Below are 24,250 nucleotides of genomic sequence, written 5' to 3'. Positions count from 1 at the left end.
ACTCATCAAAATCGGCTTAGCCGTTCCGTAAACCTTCCTCTTGCCAATGGTGGAGCCCTCTCTCCAAAGGTGAAACCGCATGAAAATTCGTTCATTAGATTTTGAGCGATTCGATCACATACACTTTTGGGGACTTTGTTTTATAATACACTAACTGTTGCCCGCGACTACGTCCGCGTGGTTATGAAGATATGCATTACTTGCTTTAATGCAAATTATTTTTTTATTTCAGTCACTTGAAATGCTTATCAAACTAAGTAACTTTTTAAAAGGCACAATTTAGTATAATTTAATAGTTATTTTTATAAAACCTCTCTATACACCACATTTTTTGTTTTATTTTCAGGCTGTATATGTTTCATACAAACTATCAACCCCAATTAAACCCCCTTAGCGGTGGAATATCGTAAAATCCGTTCTTAGCGGACGTCTGCTAACTATAATCTACCTCCCAGCCAAATTTTATCTTTGTCCAACCTGGATGGATAGACCATCCAGCAGTTTTTGAGTTCTCGTGATGAGTGAGTTAGTGACCTTTCTCTTTTATATATATATATATATATATATATATATATATATATATATATATATATATATATATATATATATATATATATATAGATTACGATGCATTATTTGGACACCTCCTTACCATCTATAGAGCATATATTTTCAATTTCAAGTCTCTTACTTCAAAAACATAAGACTTTCATACAAACTTCCGACCCCGTTTTTATCCCCTAAGGGGTCGATTTTCGTAAAATCAGTTTTTAGCGGATGTCTACGTCCTATAAGGAACCTACCTGCCAAACTTCAAGTTTGTAGCTGTTATAGTTTCGGAGATTTCGTGATGAGGGAGTCAACCTACCATCCCCCGTTTTAACCCCAAAAAGGAGTTGATTGCTAAAGGTACATTCTTTGGACACCTTCTCATCATCTAAAGAGCTTATATTTTAAATTTCAAGTCTCTTACTTCAAAAACATAGGACTTTTATACCAACTTCCAACCCCCGTTAACCCCTTAGGGGTCGAGTTTCGTAAAACCCGTTCTTAACGAATGTTTACGTCCTATAAGGAGCCTATCTGCCAAGTCCCAAGTTTGTAAGTGTTATAGTTCCGGAGATTTCGTGAATAAGTGAGTAAACCTACCATCCCCCGTTTTTTTTTTTGTTAAAAATTATTTTATTTTACAATTTTTAGTGATGGGTAGACCTAGCAAGGATGCTTTTTCTCTTATGTCGAGGGTCCGGAAACATACACAATACACAAGCACAAACACCCAGACAATGAGAAACATCTATATGGCCAATACAAATGTCTGTCGTGAGCGGAGATTGAACCCACTAATGCCAGCGCAACAGCCGGTGCTGTGACCGCTGCGCTAACGCGTCGACATACTATGAGTAAAGTTCGCTATCAGGTGTACATAATAACAACCGGGACTGACAACCTAGCTTGTTCTCTGAGGCTAGGTTGGGAGAACCACAAGGATTAACAACTAGACCGAAAATAAATATTTGTATAAACATAAATATCCACTCCGAGCGGGAATAGAACCCGCGACCGTCGGTGTTTAGGCGTCGCCGACACGGCAAATGCACCATTATATCAAAGCGGTCGTCAAACAGCAAAAGGTAACTGCTGTAAATTGTTGAGAAATTCCTTCGAGTGTTTATGGGCTCCATCATCAAACCTGGTCCTGCGACACAGATGATCACACAGCAGGTAATTGCTATAAATCGTTGAAAAGTTCCCTCGACTATCTTTCGTCTCCATCATCAGACTTTAATGGCACTTGTAACTCATATAGGTGCAAAGTTCTTATCAATAGAAACGAATTAAGTTCAAACACCAGGTAATTGCTATAAGTCGTTGAAGAGTTCCCTCGACTATCTTTCCTCTCCATCACCAGACTAAAATGGCACTTATAACTCATACATATGCAAAGTTCTCATCAATAAAAACGAATTAAGTTCAAACAGCTGGTAATTGCTATAAATCGTTAAAGAGTTCCCTCGACTATCTTTTGTCTCCATCATCAGACTGTAATGGCACTTATAACTCATACAGGTGCAAAGTTCTCATCAATAGAAACGAATTAAGGTTCAAAAAGCAGGTAATCGTTGAAGAGTTCCCTCGACTATCTTTCTTCTCCATCATCAGATCGACTCCAGACCTTTATTAAATAGTAGTGCTTTATAGTACTTAATGAAAACATGATTAAATTTACTAGTCACCCTTACGATTTTTGAAAGTTTTCCTCGATTTCTCTGGGATCCCATCATCAGATCCTGGTTTCCTTATCATGGTACCAAACTATGAATATCTCCTTTCCAACAAAAAAAGAATTATCAAAATCGGTTCATAAACGAAGAAGCTATCTCCGAACATACATAAAAAAAAATATATATATACGGTCGAATTGAGTAACCTCCTCCTTTTTTTGAAGTCGGTTAAAAAATGAGTCGCTGAATGTGTTGCTAAGCGCAAAACTCGAGAACGGTTGGACCGATTTCGCTAATTCTTTTTTTAAAATATTCCTTGAAGTACGAGGATGGTTCTTACGGAGAGAAGAATTCTAAAAAAAAAAATTTTAAATTTCCTGAAAAAGTCTAAAAACAACACTTTTCTATACTCCCATACAAAAGATTTGTGATAATACTTAAAAGTCAATTTGAACTTTAATACCATACGATAAAGTTTGTGTTAGGCGATACGAAGTTCGCCGGGTCAGCTAGTATATTATAGATATATATATATATATAGGATATATATATATATAGGATTTTTAGTTTTAGGTTCATTGTTATAACTCAGATAGTAAATTTTACTTACATAATTTTGTAAACAGTATCTATTTTATTATTTTGAATGTTTTCAGTTTTTTAATGTTTTCGAATATTTGTATATGTAAAAAACATTAAATTGTAATATAAAATAAAAATAATAACAAATGCTTGAAATTATTTTGTTCACAGTTTCAAGTGAATTCCTCAGGGAAATAGTCTTAAGAAAGAAGAAGCTTTGTTTTGCAAAACAAATAATTAGGATGAATATCAATAAGATATTTAATTTACTTCAAAATTTACAAGAAATAGACCATTCAGACGAATCAAGTGACAAAGAAAATCAAATAAATGATAATACGTCACAATCGAATGAAAGGATCCCACTCCCAGTTGCCACGCCCGCTGGTCCAAGCAATAAGATGGCACTTGACTCCTCAAACGCAACAGAAGTTTCAGACGAATCAAGTGACAAAGACAATCAAACAAATGATAATACGTCACAAACAAATGAAAGGATCCCACCCCCAGTCTCTGCGCCAGTAGTGCAAGAGGAGGAAAGAGAGCACGACCTTGTGAGTAGTTTGTATGTACTTGCAGACGACCGCTCAGGTGTAGTGGTACGTGTGCCATGTAACCGCTAACCAAAACACTGGCGGTCGCAGGTACAGTTCCCGAACGGAGCAGATTTGTATTAGTAAAATATTTGTTTCCGGTCTAGGCGTCTGTCCTTGTAGATCTACCCACTGTGCTTTGGGCAGCAAGTTAAGCTGTCGTTTCCGGTTGTTATCATATACACCTGATAGCGATCGTTGCTCTTATAAGGGTATATATCTGCCTACCGGCAGTGAGCACCATGGTGGATTAAGCTCCCACCGTTCCCCTACATTGAGAAAGAGGCCTAATTAAAGATAATTATTTTTCAGGTCCCGATTGGATCTGGACGTACTTTAGTCCCCAGAGATAAATACAATATGGTCAACTGGAAGTCCTGTAATACCGCCACCAGGACTTTGTTACGAGCTGTCTTCTCTAGAGCGTAAATATTATAATTGCATTGTTTTCAGCCAAATACACTTTTATTATCTATCTATACTAATATTATAGAGAGGAAAAGTGTGTTTTTTTATGTCTTTTGTTTTTTTTAATTAACACATTAAAAACTTATGTGTTAATTTTTTTTCAGAGTTCTATCAACACACTCTTTAACCGGGAAACGGTCACCGGCTTTTCCGGACAGGCCGGCTAAGATGTGCCTCGATCAAGAGAAAGTTGATGATATTATTAGAGCAGTTAGAGAGAGGTTTGAGGTAAAGGAAAATGCTATTAGGTAAGTAACTTACAGGAGGAAATATTTTGGTCAAAATTTGGAGCACTTGAGTGGAGAAGTACGAGCAAGCTTACAGAAGGTCATAGAGGAATAACACCGGTCTCGAGTAGTGTTGTGTTCACGTGGTGAGTAAGGGAGCCAGAGCTCCTGGGGAGGGACGGGAATAGGGTCGGCAAGGTGCTTGCGAGGCTCTTGGTGATACAGGAGTCTATAGGCTATGTAACAGCTTCTCATTAGGCGGGCCGTACGCTTGTTGCATGCGCGTTAGAAAAAAGGAAAATAATACAAACGTACATATCTTGTTAAAATCGTTAGTTAAAGACTTTTTCTTCGTCCACTCAATTTCAAAATCATTTTCTAACTGCTTTTTCAAATATTAATTCATTGATTACAAGAAAAACATATATCGAGTAGACGTTAACGTGAACATTTAAGTTTCATACAGGTAAAAATTAACCAAATATCCTTATTTCACAAACTCAGAACTATATTGCAATGATACTGTGACAACAATATCAGAAGTAATGAAATTAGCATCTAAAACCGAAATAGGCTTAGCCTGTATTTCGGCTATCAGCACCATTCCTTTTGAGTAATTGTTTATTATACAATAATAGGAGCCAGGAAATATACGAGTATATCTTATACATTAATTTAATAAATATAATATTGTTACAGGAAAATAATAACAGTAAAATGCGCGGACGAGTTTAAGATGAAGACGCTAAAACTGAAACAGGACAAAAATTAATAGAAGTCGGTGTATTGTAACAATTATTTTACCGTTTCCCATATAAATTAAATGAAACAATAGTTCTGTTCGTTGTTAAAACCGCCAAAGTTAACTTTTAGTCATCAGTTAAATGTTTTTCGTCACACAACAGATTATGATTGAAAAAGCGACTAAAAAACTGTTATCATGAAGACTCATCAAAGCAATGTTTAGTTTTTGAATTAAAATGTCTAATTAACTTGCGTATATTGAATAATCAATTCATTAAACATAAAATGAAAATCGAATAAACTTGATTATTCCAGTAAGCTTCGAAAGCATTTTGAAGCTATACTATTTTATCTTTTGATATTTCATTCAAAATATTGAAATAGTTATTGCATAAAGATAAATAATATATTTAGCTTTTATATCTCGGCTAGTCTTGTTTTGTTTTTGACTATTTTATAAAAAAAAAATTTGGGTTCGTATGATTTCTTAGGTTTTTACCTTTTTAGTGTTATTCTTTAGGTTAGGTTAGGTTGGGTTTTTTATTTTTTTAGTGTTAAGTTAATAATATCTTAATTTGCTTTTTATTGAAATTGTACTTTAATTTAAGTTTTTCACGACAAAATTTTCTGATTAGGCGTTAAGTGTTTCAACACTATAATTGGCATTTGTAGTGGTATCATACTGTTTTTGTAATATGCATTAGTCGTAACCGATTTTAGTGTATTTTTTGGGGATAAATAGAGGTCTTTTCAAAATAAGGTAAATTGAAATTAATAATTTTATTAAGTGACAAGTATTTGCATATGTTTAAACCATTTCATCTTATATAAATACACTTAAATATTTTTTAACTGATGTTATTGTTAATGTATAGTGATAATTAAATTTTATCAATTTATCGTCCTTGTTGGACATTCATTGATCTAATTCACATTATAATAATTATTCTTAGAGGGCATTGTATCTTCCTTAATCATCAATAATTTTAATAGTTTATTAAATAATAATCGTAAAAATTATCATTTCTTTTATTACATTTCCTTCTCTTCAACCTACCGCAGTCCACTCCTGGACATATGTTTCATTAACAAGCTGAATATCGCGATTGTCTGCAATGAGGTAGGACAAAGCTGGAAATTTCCTGCTCAAAATATAGAGCAACCCGTCCGGGTACCTCTGTACTTACTGAATACTATTTTGCAAGCAGTGTTCTGTTATTGTGGGTGAGTAAGGTGACCAGACCTCCTGGGGGATTGGGGATTGGGCCGGCAACGCGCTTGCGATGCTTCTGGTGTTGCAGGCGTCTATAAGCTACGGTAATCGCTTACCATCAGGTGAGCCATACGCTTATTTTCCGACCTAGTTGTATAAAAAAAAAAAATAAGTATCGTAATTAAAATATTAAGAAAGAAGTGAAGGTTGAACCACACTTGTTGCTTGTTTGTTTGGATAAAAAGCGCGCGTTCAACGAAAAATAAATACACGTGATACCTCCTTACAGTGTCCTCCTCCTCCGTGTGATATTTCGAGGTATTTTGACCCCCTCCCCCTCTAAAAGCCTCACGTATTAATCATAATATGGACGACACCAAATAATAAATGTTTTCAAACTACGCATTTTAAGAAAAACAAAGGTCTAAATATTACAAGTAACTAATGTAGTATATTATACTATTAACTTTTGCTCTGTGCATTTAAAATAGTTTCTTCTGTGTCACATAGACGGCGGTGATAATATATTAACCTACTTAACCTACCTACCTACCTACCTAACCTACCTAACCTACTTAACTACTAACTATATGACCAATTTGACGCTTTTTTGCTTACTAGGCGTTTCTAAATTTCATATTTTTTATATTGCAGTTATTTATTATTATGGTTTAGCTTACGATAATCACATCAACTATGTGTTATCGTAAAATCACGTTCAATGAAGTCCTTCCTGCAACAATAATATTTAAATGGCGTTGTTGTAGACTCAACTTTTTTATTAACATGTATCTACTCGTATCTAATACTACTAAATAAACAATTCTTGTATACATATATATAATCTCGGACGCGGCTCCAACGATTTTCATGAAATTTAGTATGCAGGGGATTTCTCACTCTCACTGAAAGCCTATGGTAGTCCACTGCTGGACATAGGCCTCCCCAAGTTCGCACCAGACATCCTGGTTTTCCGCAATCCTCATCCAGCCTACACCGGCAATCTTACGTAGATCGTCGGTCTAACGGGCCAGAGGACGTCCCACACTGCGTTTGCCGAGATGCGGTCTCCACTCCACGACCCATCTGCTCCAACGGCCATCGGTCCTGCGACACAGATGATCAGCCCACTGCCACTTCAACTTGATAATTCTGTGGGCTATTTCGGTTACTTTCGTTCTCTCGCGGATAGTCTCATTTCTAATCTTATCTTTGAGAGAGACCCCAAGCATAGCCCATTCCATTGTACGTTGAGCGACTTTAAGCTTGTGGCATGTGGCCTAACTCATCCAACGTCTCCGCAAAGATGACAATATCGTCGGCGAAACGAAGGTGAGAGATGAATTCACCGTTGACGTTAATGCCTCGTTCTCCCCAATCTAAGGTCTTAAAGACATCCTCCGGCGCAGTGGTAAACAGTTTCGGTGATATTACATCTCCCTGTCTTACCTTACGCCAGAGGGAAATAGGTCCTGTTCTCTGGTCCTGGACATGAACGGTCATCGTCGCCGCGTCGTACATAGACTTCAGTACCTCGATGTATCGCCAGTCGATATCATCTCTGCAGAGAGTCCAGGACAGCCCAGGTCTCGACAGAGTCGAAGGCTTTCTCGTAGTCCACAAATGCCATACACAGCGGTTGATTATATTCTTCTGTCTTTTGAATAATCTGCCGAACAGTATGGATGTGGTCTATGGTGCTGTAGCCATTTCGAAACCCAGCCTGCTCTGGTGGTTGGAATTCGTCGAGTCTTCTGGCGAGACGATTCGTAACAACCCTCGAAAACAGCGTATAGACGTGGCTCAGAAGTGAGATCGGTCTGTAATTCTTCAACAGAGACTTATCGCCTCTCTTAAAGAACAGCACCACCACACTCCTGGACCACGCCTCCATTTGAGCAGCGGAGGTCTCAGCGTACAAGTTTTCGTATCCTCTTGGAAAGAGCTCTCTGTTCTGGCGAAGCAGCCGGCAACACGCGCCTCTGCCACATCAGATCCAAGGCTTCGGGAGAAAATTTGGTCTGCTTCGTTGCCTTTGTTGGTGGAAAGTGTCTGCGACCCAGTGTACACACCGTCTTCACCACGTTGTGGTTTATCTCGTCCACGTCGCCAGTAGTTTCCTGCGAATCGAATCGGTTTTGGAGTTCAAATTGGAACTGCTCGGAGCCACATAGTTGAGGCAGCGTTGGTCGGAGGATAGATTTCATCAAGCGAGCCCGCTCTTTTCGGAGGCATATATTCAGAGAGCCCCATTATTAGCCGGTGGTCGCTGCCAGTGTTAAACCTATTGACCGCTGAGACATCTCTGAATATACGCCTTTTATCTGCTACGATGAAATCTATCTCGTTCCTCGTCACAGTATCGGGGCTTTGTCATGTCCACCTCCTTTGGGACTTCTTCTCAAAAAATGAGTTCATCAAGAAGAGCCCCTCCGATTCGAGAAAGTTGACAAGTATCTGCCCCCTGCGGTCGAAGTAGTGCCATGTATGGCTCTTGTAATGTCTTCATACAAGGCTTCGACTTCATCGTCAGAGTGTACCGAGGTCGGCGCATATACCTGTATCACTTTCAGGGAGTACCTGTCATAGTCAGTGAGTTTAAGTACAAGGTAAGCTACCCGGGACGACACACTGCTGACTTCCACAACGTTGCTAGTGAGAGTCTTGTGGACCAGAAAACCGACACCACCTTGGGAAAGCCCATCACCTTCATGGAAGTAGAACAAGTGCCCGGAGTCCAGGATCATCGTGTCCTTACCCTCTCTTCGGAATTCAGACAACCCAGTATGCTCCACTTAATGTGACTAAGTTCTACCTCAAGTTCGGTAACGAGTGGTCCAAGGGGATCCGGGGAATCCGGCAGGGGATTTCAGGGGAGATAAATAAATCTGGAATCTGGAGCTTGGATTCATTTTTAGAAAGTGTCGTTTTAACCTAGTTTTTAGACAGTGAAAAAATGGCTACAATATCGTTAGAATACGAAGGTAAATTTCGCAATTGTGTATAAAGTTGTAATAGCTCAGGTGGGAAATGGACCGATCGCTATCTACCGAAAAGACCACCGTTCAAATCTTAAAAATTACAGATCTAATGTTATTTTTTCTTTTTTTTTTCTAATTGGAGTCATTATTTTTAATTTAAATAGCCAGATCTTATTTTTCATTATTATGTCAGTAAAATCGAAAAATATTATTCATATTATTTATCGTTGTGTTCATTTGTTATAAGTATTCTTTGACATCCGTGTTTTTTGATTTTTTTTTTTGACAGTTTTGACATCCGTGTAGAGTGACATGTTTTCGGCCGTTAACAAGATTAAAATCAAAAACTAGAGGATGTAATTTAATATTAACAAAAGATGTATTGATTCTACTACATGTGAGACACGAGAATAGAAGAAATTTGAGAACATGATGTAAATTATAACAAGTAATGATTATAAAATAGAAATTGTAATGTAATAAAAAAAAATTTAACTATCTAATTTTGAATGACATATTTTTATAAGAAATGACTAATTTTTTAAAACTTAACAATTGAAATGATTAATAATGAAAAATGATATATAACATTGAAGAAAAATACATGTGGGTAGGAAAAAAATAAAAAAATCAAAATAGGAAGAAAGAAATTATAAATTAAAAAAAATATATGTAAAGATGCAGTTCAATAGTCAAGTTCGGAGAATTTGATGCCTTGAAATTGTACAAACCAAAACACTTAATAACTTAAAATTGTGCATATTGTTACCTATCAAATTTAAATGTTTTAGTATAAATTTTCAAAATTCATAGAATACAGCTTAAAACATAACTTAAAAATAATATATAATGTATTTGGATTTGGAATCTTACATAATGAAAGAACTTTAATAAGGAGATGTCTATTGACTACTACATGTAAAGATGCCTGATGATGGTCCAAAAAGGATCGAAACGTCGCATGAATTTGCAATTAGTGGTTTGATTGGCACCTTATGTCCACTTTCCTGCTAACCGTCAAAGAATAATTATTCATATTTTATCAGTATTATTTTTTGATTATTTTTTTATTTTTAACCGACTTCCAAAAAAGAAGGAGGTTCTCAATTCGATTGTATTTTTTTTTAATTATGTATGTTACATCAGAACTTTTGACCGGGTGGACCGATTTCGACAATTTTTTTTTAATCGAAAGGTGGTGTGTGTCAATTAGTCCTATTTAAATTTATTTGAGATCTAAAAACTACTTTTCGATTTATATCTAATAATGCGTTTTTACTTGACGCTTTTTTCGTCGACCTACGTGTATTATACCGCATAACTTTCTACTGGATGTACCGATTTTGATCATTCTTCTTTTGTTGGAAAAGGAGTATCACTAGTTTGGTACCTACTAGTTGGGATCCCAGAGAAATCGAGGGAAACTCTCGAAAATCCGCAATAACTTTTTACTGGTTGTACCGATTTTGATAATTTTTAATTTAATCGAAAGCTGATGATGATCTGACAACAACTTTTGGAGTATTATTTGGTAATGCGTATTTACTTGAATATTTACCTACGTTGTATTACTTGTCGATATAATTGAAGGCGGTTTTCTTCGCTTGCCGTCGCAACACAATTATTCTTCTATCGGTAAACTATCACTGTCTGTTTTATTTCTGCGCTGAATGCTCTCACCTCGATTGCTATAACAATTGTTGCTAAGTGTAACCTGGGTCTAGTCGATAGATATATGTAGATACTATAAAAAATTGTGTGTTGTCTCTTGTTAGACTTTGTAAAGTTATTTTAGTTTTCCAGTCCATACCACTTTTAATTTTGTTTTAATTTGAGTACTAATCACTCTGTAACTGTCTTTAATGTTAAATGTGTAATTGTAGTGTATAATAAAGTATTAATAGGAAGAATTCCCACAGTGCCGAACACCTAAGCTAAAGATGCATTACAAAACAAATAAGGAATTTGGACGTGTTTTTTCAACATAATAAGCTACATAACAATTAGACATTTATATAAATTAAAAAACGATTAAAGGAATATAAATGATTATATGAATTATAATATCAATCAATATTATTATGAACAGATGATTTACATGTATAGATTAAACAAATAATGTAGGGAAAACCGTATAACTATAAATGTAAGTAAATGTACTCACATTACTTTTTCACGCAATAGAACCGACTATTGTGGTACCTACAAATTTGAAGCTGCTATAATCGAGAAGGCTTCTTCTGTTGTTGACCTGGACGTCACGTTGGATCAAAAAATGACTTTCTCTACACACATAGACCGCATACGAGATAAAAGCTATAAAGCCCTGGGATTTGTGATGCGGGTCTCGAGAGAATTCAATAACATAAATACAATTAAATTGCTTTATTTTTGCTATGTTCAAAGTCTCCTGGATTGTTGTTCTTCCATATGGAATCCCCAGTATGTAACATATGTTCAGGTTTTGGAAAAAAATCAACGTAAATTTGTTCAATATTTAGATTTACGAAATATGATACCTCGTGTGCTCATTATAAAATTACCACCTTGGAGATCGCCGTAACGTAGCGGATATGATGTTACTACAAGACATCTGTCCTAATTATATTAATTGCATTCAGTTAACATCAGATATGTTACAGTTTTATACTCCTAGCAGACGTACCAGGCACACGAATCTCTTTCATGTTCCCCTTTGTGGCTCAAACTATAGCAGGAATTCAGTATAACAAGTTGTTTACTGAGATTGACCCTTTATCCACATCTAGAAGTTCCTTTAAAAGGGCTGTAATAGAGAAACTTGCTAGCACGTATGAATAATCGAGACAGACACTTATCCATACCCACACCCACTTACATACAAATACACAGACATACACACTCACAAAATTACACATACACATCCACACATTATTGACCATGGATTACATTAAATATATTTCTCATTTTTATTGTAACTGTGTTTTACTACCTCAACTCAACTTTGTCGACCTTAACAGTGTAATTTAAATAATGTAAAATCCGAAATTGGCTTTTGTTGGTTTTTTGTACAAATATATAAATAAATAAATCAAATTAGAAGACCAAAGCTTATCGTTGGTTTAAATATTGTCTTTTTTTTATACAACTAGGTCGGCAAACAAGCGCAAGGCTCGCCTGATGGTAAGCGATTACTGTAGCCAAAAGACGCCTGCAACACTAGAAGCAAGCGCGTTGCCGACCCAATCCCCAATCCCTCCAGGAGCTCTGGTCAACTTACTCACCAACAGGAACACAACACTGCTTGAAAACAGTATTCTTATTACCTTACGGTCCAGATACCCAGATGGGCTGCTCCATATTTTGAGCAGGGAATTTCCCGCTTTGCCCTACCTCATTGCGGACAACCGGGATATTCAGCTTGTTAATGAAACATACGTCCAGGAGTGGACTGCGGTGGGTTGAAGAGAAGGAAATGTAATAAAAGAAATGAATAATTTTTACGATTATTATTTAATTAACTAGCGACCCGCCCTGGCTTCGCACGGGTACAATACTGATACACTACAGATATACTACAGACAGAGAGACAGATATAGTACAGAATGTCATTTTTTTCCGGCTTCTTTTATTTTCGTCCGTTTTTTTTTCGTAATTTCGCCATTTTACTTTCGTCCGCGCATTTCAATGTTATTATGTTCCTGTAAAAATATATTATATTTGGTTAATTTTTACCTGTATGAAACTTATTTATTGATTTATTTAATTTATTTATTCTTAATGTACACCAAAATACAGATACATATAAAGAAAGATACAATAAAGATGTACAAAAGCGGTCTTATCGCTAAATAGCGATTTCTTCCAAATAACCTTTGGGAACTGGACACGATACAGTAGCAGCGGTTAGAAGTTACATTTTTACGTCAACGTCTACTCAAGATATTTTTTGTTAAATTTAATCAATGAATTAATTAATATTTGAAAAAGCAGTTTGAATCTACTACAAGTGTAAAAATGTTTTTTTTTTTTTATTGAGTGGACGAATAAAAAGTATTTAACTAACGATTTAAAGACCATATGTACGTAACGTGAGAAATTGAATTTTGTTTAAATAAGACATGTAGGTTGTGTTATATTCCTTTTTTGTAACGCGCACGCAACAAGCGTACAACAAGCCTGATGATAAGCTGTTCCATAGCCTATAGACTCCTGTATCCCCAAGAGCCTCGCAAGCACCTTGCCGACCCTGTTCCCGTCCCTCTTCAGGAGCTCTGGCTCCCTCACTCACCACATGAACACAACACTGGTTGGGACCAGTGTTATTCCTCTATGACCTTCTGTAAGCTTGAGGTACTTCTCCACTCGGGATCCGAATTTTGACCAAAATATTTAAGTAACCTTCTGTAAGAAAATGCTATTAGGTAAGTACCTAATAGCATTTTCTTCTACCTTGAATCTTTTTCGTACTGCTCTTATAATATCAGTAACTTTCTGTCGATCGAGACACAGTTTAGCCGGCCTGTCCGGAAAAGCCGGCGACCGTTTCCCGGTTAAAGAATGTGTTGATAGAACTCTGAGAAAAAATTAACACATTAGTTTTTAATTCATTAACTAAAAAAATGAAAAAACACAAAGAATCCAAAAACCACATTTTTCCTCTTTACAATATTAGTATAGATATAATAAAAGTGTATTTGGCTGAAAACAATGCAATTATAATATTTACGCTCTAGAGAAGACAGCTCGTAACAAAGTCCTGGTGGCGGTATTACAGGACTTCCAGTTGACCATATCGTATTTATCTCTGGGGACTAAAGTACGTCCAGATCCAATCGGGACCTGAAAAATAATTATCTTTAATTAGGCCTCTTTCTCAACGTCTCACTGCCGGTAGGCAGGTATATACCCTTATAAGATCAACGATCGCTATCAGGTGTATATGATAACAACCGGAACCGAGAGCTTTACTTGGTCTCCAAAGCTACTTCGTGTGGGCATTGAACCCGCGATCGCCAGTGTTTAGGTTAGCGGCTACATTGCACAAGTACCACTACACCTGAGCGATCGTCTGCATGTGTATACAAAATACTCACAAGGTCCTGTTCTCTACGCTCCTCTTGCGCAGGTGGTTTATTCTCTTTAACAGATATATCAGAATTTTCGGTTGTGTTGGATAGGGCCCTTTTTTTTCTTTTATTGGCAAGGTAATGTGCAAGTGCTCCCACATACTTGTTTGTTCTCAGTACACTATCATTGATACTATCAATTGAAGAAACGGGCTCATTGCTATCTCGCTCCGGCGGTGCCGGTCCCAATTTGTTTAGCATATTTGTGTATATGTCGATCCACTTGTCAACTTTGAAATCTAAATCATAATATTGCCGCAGTAGAGCCAGTAACTTCGTGCGGATATATGTTTTTTCATCATAAATATCTATGAAAACTGTGAAAAAAACAATTTAAAACATTTATTAAATTAGTTAGAATAAAAACAAATATATTAATCATAATAAAAAGATACGTCTATGAAAATAATATGTTTAGGGCTATATAAATGGCGTGCTTCCTAAAAATCAACATTAAGTTGAATTCCTTAGGAACAGACGACCATGTTTTAATATTATTTAAATAATAATTGTGTTAGCTAGCAAACGAGAAAAACCAACTTCAATTGCATCGACAAGTAATACAACTTAAGAAGACGAAAAAAATTAACAAACGCAGTAATCGGAACAACGAATTTCGAGGGTTCCCCTCGATTTCTCCGGCATCCCATCATCAGGTCCTGATTTCTTTATCATGGTACCACCCCTGGGATATCTCATTTTCAACATTATCAAAATCGGTCCATAAACGACGAATTTATCCCAGAACATACATATTATGGTTGGCCATATATATATATATATATATATATATATATATATCTTATATATAAAATTCTCGTGTCACAATGTTAGTTACAACACACAACAACAGTTGTGTGTTATTTGTTAAGTATATATTATAAGGTTTTTGTAGTTCTGAAATCGCTGACGCCGTAACGCTGTGTGGTTTATTAAACCTACTGCAACAAATAACTTAAGAATCGGATTATGTTGACTTAAGGTTGACGCTTAATCTTACAGTTTTAATAAAAGAGATAGCAAGCGAGAGACACTCAAAGAGCAGCTAGTTATTAAGCTGACCCGACCGACGACGTCTTGCAAACTGTCAAAGACGAGTGTACACTACCCGGCCATAACAATGCTCTACGAAGTGGAAATCAGCCGATTGTCTCTTTCCAAAGGTCGACGTGGTCGGTGCATTATTTATAGCCGAGTACTGTAATTTTCCTATATATATCAATAAATGGTAACAGGTAGAGGTAATGGTAGGCGAGGAAATGACATACGCTCTCGATCTGTGAGTTCCCAAAGCGAGCGTATGGCCAAAAAGGGGCTAGACCGCAGCCCGTATGTGTTCGTGTTGAGCTCGTAGACAAGCATGGGATCTTGCGGGTTTTCCCGCCACAATATCAACTGGTATCGGCGATCATCAGGGTGAATAACCGTTTGCCTGAACATCATCTTGACGTCAGCCACAAAAACAAATTGATGACGACGAAACCGTGTAATGACATCACAAAGGTCCTTAAGCAATTTGGAACCAGGATGAAGACACTGGTTCAAGGACACTCCCGATGTGGTCTGCACAGAACCATCAAAAACTGTGCGCAGCTTGCCACTTGATGGTTTTATGACGGCATGATGTGGGAGGAAAAAATGCTCCATCGAGCGCCAATCAAATTTTGACACAGACATGTGTCCCAAATCTTCATACTCCCGCATGAAGTCAATATACTTCTCTTTGAGTAGAGGGTCCCTGCTCATGCGGCGTTCCATTGCCAACAAACGCTTCTCTGCAGTAGGCCGCGAGTCACCAAGGGGCGGCCGTACGGCGAGAAAGGGCAATCTTGTCATGATCCGGCCAGAACGGAGGTAGCTAGTGTTGTTCTGGTAGAACAGTTCACACTCCTCATGTTCCGGATCAGAGCGGGGCGCTTGTGGTGGCTCTTCCACTTCCCAAAATCTCTGCACTGCGTCAGAGAGAGCGGAGCCCACCATCAAGGCCGTTCCAAGTTCGGTAGGAGGGGGAGCCCTCAATACAGGCCCCATCAATGCGAACCCAAATATAGTCCGGAGGGCTACTAAGCCACCTGGCTGTAAAACACGATCCTTGCGAAGCAATATTTTGCCTATAACATCGGCACCAAGTAACAAATCGACCGTGCCAGGTAGGTCAAATTGAGAGTCAGCCAAGTTCAAATCGGCGGTCAATTTTACTGCATCTGCAGACAAACGAACTTGCGGTGACTGCCCAAGATATTCTTCATCACAATAGCCGATGATCCCAACGTCGGGCGTGAAGAACTTGAGGGGGAGAAATCAAACCAAACGTGGCCTTCAACCGTGGCCACAGGGGCGTTTCCGACACCTCTAATTACATCTGAATACCTTTTAATATTCAGGCCAGTCTGCCCTACCAACCAAGACGAGACTATGCACCCTTGTGAGCCTGTGTCCAATATCGCTCGGACTACAACCGAGGCGCCCGTCTGTCCCCAGACCCTGACATGAGCCGTGGGCAAGAGGACGGTCTCAAAAGGGGGTGGTGCATAGCGAGGGCAGACGCCAACATCCTAATGTTGGCGTGGCGGCGATCGAACGCCGCTTTCCTGTGCCGACTCGTCAAAATGAGGTAAAGGTCGGAACTCGACATCCTCTCGGTGTCGACTGCCACGAGCCATCGTCGGCAGTTCATAGTGCCGGAAGCGTCCGTACCGAGGGTTGCGCGGTTCCAAACGGGGACGCTTCGCCAAAGGGGGGGACGGCAAACGTACCGGACGTGCATCACGGTAGTCGTGGTAGACGACCGGAGGTGACCTTACTTGGCCACGCGGGGAAAGTGGGGGCGAGGGGGACGCAAAGGTACGGGTTTGAACCCGAGGCCCTCTTTCATACCCGCCCGTGGGGCTGCGCACCGAGCTATGTCGGCGATTAACGGCAGCACAATCTGCGTGGCGTGGAAGAGGTGAGCCGGACTCCAAAATGCGGGACTGTTCCCGGCGTCCGCTCACATACCCGCCCGAAGGCGACCCTGGGTGGTCGCGACGGCCATTCGCGTTGGCGCACAGCACCTTCAGATGCTGCCCTCCACAAATAGGACACGGGTGCGTGTCGGGGCAGGCGCGCTGGTAGTGGTCCCCCAGGCAGGAGAAACACCAGCCTCGGGCCTTGGCAATCCGTCTACGAGAGGACACGTGCAGCGCTACAAACTCCTGGCACAGCGCCGTTCGGTGCCCCTGGGACTTACAAAATCGGCAGTCCGGTCGCGCGGCCTGCGCGACAGCAAAGCGGGGGGACGCCTTTCCTTTTGGCGTGGTTTGGGCAGTGCGCCGTTGATTGGAGGGCCTGGGGCTTGATGGTCCCACCGGCGCATCGGCGACCATAACGTCACCCATGCGACACTCGTTCTCCAAGAACGTCAATAGCTGGTCAAAAGTAGGGAGAGGAGATGCCTCATCTCTAGCATGCTCTTGTTCAAAGCGTGCCCTCATGGACACTGGCAACCGCTTAAGTACAATGCGCAGCAACAAATAAGACCACTGGGCGACCGGCAGTCCCAAGCGGTTGAGAGCGTTAGTGGCAATTAAGAGGGGGTTGAGCAGCTCAGTCCTCAACTGGGGGGCATTGCTCACGATGGGAAGGTCCATAATCTGGTCAATATGGGCATCGACCAGACAGCGCTGATTATGATAGCGCTTGGTGAGCAATGACCGTGCAACTTCATAGCTCCCGTCGCATATTGGGAGATGCTGCACTAAGCCCCTCGCCTTTCCATCAAGCACGGAGAGCAGATAGGCCAACTTTTGAGAGGGGCCCAAATCCTCCCTCGAGTCCACGAGGCTCTCAAATAGGCCAATGAACCCCATCCACTTGTCCAAACGACCATCGAAGCGTGGAAGGTCTAAGCTAGGCAGTTTCGTCAAAAGGCCCACGGGAGTTTTCAAAGGGGCCCTGGTAGGCGGTACTCCAGCACGCGAAGCTAAGACTTCTCGTGCACGTTGGGCAATGTCGTCAGCCATGTCCATAATTTGGACATAGTCCTCGTGGACTTGATCACGTCGCTCCTTCGGGAATGACTCCATAGGTACATCCTCTAGATGTAGAAGGAAGCGCTGGTACAGAGTCTCCACCTGTTGAAGTCGAGCAGGGCATTTCTCGTACCTGTCCATCAAGGCCTCCGTGCGATTCTCTCTATTCACCAAAGCGGCAGCTGAGCTGAACCATCTGAGGTGAGTTGTTATTCCCGAACATGACTCACGGACAACAGTGAATGCGGTTGAAGTCATCTTCAAAGGCACAAAGTACACAAACAAATAATAACAAGCAAAAAAAAAGAAAACAAGTTATTTTTCAATAAGACAACAGCTATTACCAATTTAAATTAAATATCAAATCTTAAACAACTTAAGTAATAATATAAGAAGAAATAAAAGCAAAGTTTTAGACTAATATTAACTCAAAATTATGAATTTAATATAACAAACCAGTCAGCAACTTTTAAGCATTAACAAACAAATTAATTAACAATTAACAATTTTTTTTTTTGTTTTATTTCAATAATCCAGGTAAACAACAACTTTACTTCAATACAAAATCAATTAATTTACTTATTGATACAAATTGAATAACTGTTTTAAGCTTATACTAGCAAAAAAATTATTTATGACAAATTATGTATGTTATGACAATTAACTTTTCAATAAAGTACAAAACAGTTCAGTTCTTTGCTTAATTGCTTTAAGTACAAAACAAATGTGAAACTAATAAAAATATTCCAAGAAAATTATGTAAGATATATAGATGTATGCAAAACAAAGAACAACTAATGACAACAATTTCTAGTGAATATTATAACCTTTTTAAAACAAACTAATATTCTTATTCTGTAAATATTAAATGTTAAATTTAAATACTAAGTACAATCTATCTAAAGTGCACAAGTAACTCAATATTTTACAAGTAGGCAGTGAATACAAGTTACATATACAAGTCAATGTTTTTCCTTTTCTATTTTTCTTTACTTATACAACAAACTATTAACAACTGTTAACTATTAACCATTAACCACACTCTGCTACCAGAAAGTATATGTATCATCCATCCTGGAGTTTAATGGATGCGCAGTGGAAGTTGACACAGGACAAAAGGGATGTACATAATTGTCTGCGATAACACAGAGCTAAACATATAATTAAGTCAAAGTTACCTGAAGTTTCTTCGTAGGTGACGTTGCCCTGAGTATAAATCTAACTAACAAAGGATAAAGTTGGCCAACCAAATCAAATGCTAATTGATTTATACTTAGCTGAAGAGGGCAAGCCCAGCAGATCACGAAGCCGTTGATGAGTGACGTGGGACTCCAACAAGGGGTTGCAAATCATACAGCACTGAGTCACTCCAAACTTATCAAGTACATATAAGCTTACAATAATAGTTCAAACAATGATCAAGTCAATAAAATACACAAGTTTTCAAACAGTTACTTGAGCACGTGTCGGCGCACTTAGCAGTTGCAATCAGGCCGATTACTTACAAATCAAGTTAGCAATTAAATCGTACACAAGCAAATTATACACTTAAAATTATCTAAACCGAACGTAATCACGTTACAAAAGGGGTTTTTAGCAACAAATGCGCAGCGAGTTCTCTCGGAACGTTCAAAACTTAAAACGTTAACGAGCTGAAGTGTCAGCCTATGCGCCGGAGTCAGCGCGGCCATAGATATTATACAATTTTTAGTGTTGCTAGGTTTGGTTTATAACACCCAGTATCAGGGCTTGTTACCGTTACCAATTACCATTATAAAGTACCGGTAAATAGCGTTAATTTTAACAGATACCTGTTTTACCGTTAAAACTTTTAACGGTAATTCGGTAACGAAAACGTTTTTTAACGTTAAATTTTACCGTTAAATAGAATTTTAACGATACTGATAACGTTACCTCTAATATCACGAATTAACGAAATTTTTATCGATACCTCTACGACGTTGCCGCTCCGTGCAGAAAATTTTCGACTCGACGCGCTGAACTCCCCGCGCCGCTCAATGCGGATTGATAAGAGCGGCAACAGCGCGTGGCATTAGATTTGATTATAATTGTGCGATCGAACAAAAATAAATAAAAGTAGGCACGAACATCAATGTACTTAAGTCAACCGTTTACGTCCCTTTAATTCGAACTTTATAATGTATTCCGAAATTATAATGGCGAACTCAAAAGAGCCTACTGTCCGAGTGACTCTGGTTCAATTAATTTTAGAATTTAATTTAATTTTATTATTGCTGAAATTCATAAAATAATATTTAAGTATGTAATACAAGAAATAAAAAGAATATACGCCTTCTAAATTAAAAAAAAATGTTTTGCGTATTGTACGTGTTTCTAGATAATTATGTTGTATATATAGTATTTAATTATTTTATGGTTTTCTTTTTCAAGAAGTTGCAATTGCTTTTTTTAACCGACTTCTAAAAAGGAGGAGGTTACTCAATTCTTTTCATATTTTAAATTTAGTTTAAATTCTTTCATATATTTTATATAGATTTTTTTATGTATGTTCGGGGATAACTTCGCCGTTATGAACTGATGATGATAATTTTTTTTTTGTTTGAAAGGAGATATCACAAGTGTGGTACCATGATAAGGATTAAGAAAACCAGGATCTGATGATGGAATCCCAGAGCAACTTGATGTTTACTTTGATGTTTAGTAAATCGTGTTTCTAGAAAACATATTTAAATACGAAATAAATTTATATTAGAAACTGATTCGCTAGCCCCGATTATATATATATCTATATTATATTTGCAATGCAATTTAGATGCATCGCAGAAAAATTATTCTAGCGGGATTGTGGAGAAACAAACAAGTTCATCATCGACGAGTAATACAACGTAGGAAGACGAAAATATAGTCAAGTAAATACGCGCTATCAAAGATTACTCAAAAAGTTGTTATCAGATCTCGATAAAATTTATATGTGACCACATGATAAACATCAGCTTTCGATTAAATTTAAAAATTATCAAAATCGGTACACCCAGTAAAAAGTTATTGCGGATTTTCGAGAGTTTCCCTCGATTTCTCTGGGATTCCATCGTCAGATCCTGGTTTTCTTATCATGGAAATTGGTATTGTAGGCGTCTATAAGCTACGGTAATCTTTTACCGTCAGGTAAGCCGTACGCTTGTTTGCCGACCTAGTGATATAAAAAAAAAAAAAACTAGTTACCACCAATTCGGAATGTAGATTCTGCAGAGGAGAATCGGCAAAAAAACTCGTTAGTTACTGCTTTTAAAAAAACCTGTGTTGTGATATAAAATTGGAAATATCTTAACAGCTTGACTAATTCTACACCTTTATATTTATAAATACACTACAGAATGTCTTTATATACAAATTTCATGATTTTTTTTGTTATTAGACAACACAAACATGTTATCTTTAGAGGTTACTCTTGAAAGAGCGACATATAAATTGGCCATGTGAAAAATGCTCAACGCTCAAATCTAAGGCTGCAACGTTGACAGTTTGGATTTATTAATGGCTTATAAAATTTACTCAGTTCTTGTTTGAACTCATACCTTAAAACGATACGTATAATTATGAATAAATTGCCATATTATTAATGTGTGCTGCAGTAAAAAATATTTTAGTTACTATTCGTTCGACTATACTATTCAGACATATTCTATTCAGTTCTTTTTTTGAACTTAAATACCTAATCAATCTACGAATTTCGATAATTAAAAATACTTGCCATAATAATAACTCTAAATTCAAACCAAGATCAAAAGAAATACATATAAATTGATAAGTTATGGTTTTAATCTAACTCTATCCAACTCTAATGTACTGATAACTGAGGTTTAAAAAACCTTAATACCGACTAAAGTTCGTCACATACAATTCCGAAAAAAATATTCCGCTGAAAAGCACGTTTTGTCCTAAAAAAGAATTCATTTTAGAATATAAATACTATCATACCTACTCAGTATATGTATTTTTTTAATTTATCGTAACGTACTTATATGTGCGGATTACGTTGTCGCATTGAAAAGCTCGATTTTATTAAGTAACTAGCTGTGCCTGCGACTTCGTCCGCGTTGAATTTAACAAAAAGGTATTGTACAGTTCGCAGAGTTCTAAAATAAATAAATTTCTAAAATAAAAGTAGCCTAAGTTACTCCTTATTACATCAGCTATCTACCAATGAAAGCCCCGTCAAAAACGGTCCAGCAGTTTCAGAGATTAGTCGGAATAAACAAACAGACAGGCAGACACACAAAAATTGTAAAAAAATGTTATTTTGGTATATAAAATAAAAAGTGGTTATTTTAATGTTACAAACAGACACTCCAATTTTATTTTTTTGTATAGATTTGTAATTTTTTTACAATATCAAAAAACAGGCTTTAAATACTAAATAATAAGATTCAATTTCTATCGATCGTCATCATCAACCAGTGACCGATACAACTATAAAGGCGCCGCGCCCCATGGTAAATTCAAACGAATTCGTACCTAAGACCGAAGTGTTTTAAGAGGCATTTTGCTTCAACTATAGGCGGTTTCGGCTATGTCAAAGGAAGCTCGCAGCCGGGTGCGTGTTGAATAAATTTTAATCGTAAGGCGAATAACAATAAGAGCGATTTTAACTTCCACATTGTGAGCGGTATGACACGTGCCGAAAGCGGCATTGTTTAGCGTATTTAATTTATAAAATATTTTTATTATGTACTTGCATTTGACGTAAAAAATTGTAGGAAAACCCTTGTAATTTATCCAGGAATACCCGCAAAAGCGGGAATACCCGGAATCACTGGAAGACTAGCACAACGGGAAGCCTCGAATGAGGCTATAAAAGCAGCGCAAGTGCGTGCACAGCGGCACAACCTTCTTAAACCACAAAGCGCAGGAGTCATAGAAGAGTAAAGTACCTAGTAGCAGGACTTGAAAATATTTTTATTTGTTGTAGGAGTTTTTTATTATGGGGCGACGAAAAAGTAACGCAGTATATAGTTTTTTCATTACAATTGAAAATAATAATTTTTCCACATGCAATCTATGTGGTAAAATGCTGAAGGTACGTGACTGTTTTTTATATTTATGCGTTTACCGTCTAACACCATTCGATTCTCGCTCGGAGTGAATATTGATGAGGCGTGGGCGCAATGGTCACAAGACTGGCTATTGCACTGGCGTTGAGGGTTCAATCTCCGCTCACAACATTCATTGGTATTGACCGTTGCCTTGGTCTGGTCGTTTGTGTTTGTGTATTGTATGAGTTTCCGGACTCTTGACGCAACAGAAAATTCTTCTGGTACCCGTTGAGTGTAAAGCGTGTTATTTATTTCGCTTTAGTCTGTAATATCCCATTACTGGGCGTAGGCCTCTTTCCCCATGTAGAAGAAGGATCAGAGCTTAATCCACCACGTTGCTCCAATGCGGGTTAGCGGATATATTCCCTACTATGAGTAACGATCCCTATCAGGTGCACATGATAACAACCGGGACCGACGCCTTAACGCGCTCTCTGAGGCACGGTGGGGAGACCCACAAGGACTGCACAAACACCCAGACCACGGCAAACACCTGTATGGCCAATACAAATGTTTGTCATGTGCAGGGATCAAACCCGCAACCGCCAGCGCAACAGGTACAATCCATGCTATTTATTTATTTATTTATTTATTTATTTATTTGTATTTATACAAATATTTATTTCCAGTCTGAGCGTCTGATAGGCGTTTGGTAGGACTTTACGCCATGGTCCAGTGAGCACTTTATACTGTCGTCACCTATTTTTTTATCTTACACACTCTATAACAATCGTTGCTTATATTAAAAAATATATCCGCCAACCCACTAATGTTAATGTCTGCTGACTACCTCAATAAATGATTAAATATTTAATATTATAAATGCTAAAATCGATTCATACTTATGTAATTTTTCTAGAAACTCCAACAATTATTATTTTGGAAAAACGTGAGTAGCTATGTTTTTGTTTGCTTTCACAACGCACGCCTTGCTTGTAACAGTTGTAACATAAAAGCTCGTATTGTAAACGCTAATGTTTTATGATTAGTTATAACTGTCTTGTGGTGTTATTTGTTTTGTTAT

General features: G+C 37.9%; 1 pseudogene; it reads right to left on the bottom strand.

Moving 5' to 3' along the window:
- Nucleotides 1-7,336: 7,336 nt before the first annotated feature.
- On the bottom strand, nucleotides 7,337-8,918 carry LOC123661446 (annotated as a pseudogene).
- Nucleotides 8,919-24,250: the final 15,332 nt, after the last annotated feature.

The sequence above is a fragment of the Melitaea cinxia genome, chromosome 17 (genome assembly GCF_905220565.1).
Source record: "Melitaea cinxia chromosome 17, ilMelCinx1.1, whole genome shotgun sequence".
Taxonomy (NCBI): domain Eukaryota; kingdom Metazoa; phylum Arthropoda; class Insecta; order Lepidoptera; family Nymphalidae; genus Melitaea; species Melitaea cinxia.
The sequence above is the reverse complement of the archived record's forward strand: the minus strand, read 5'-3'. Positions and strand labels throughout refer to the sequence as shown.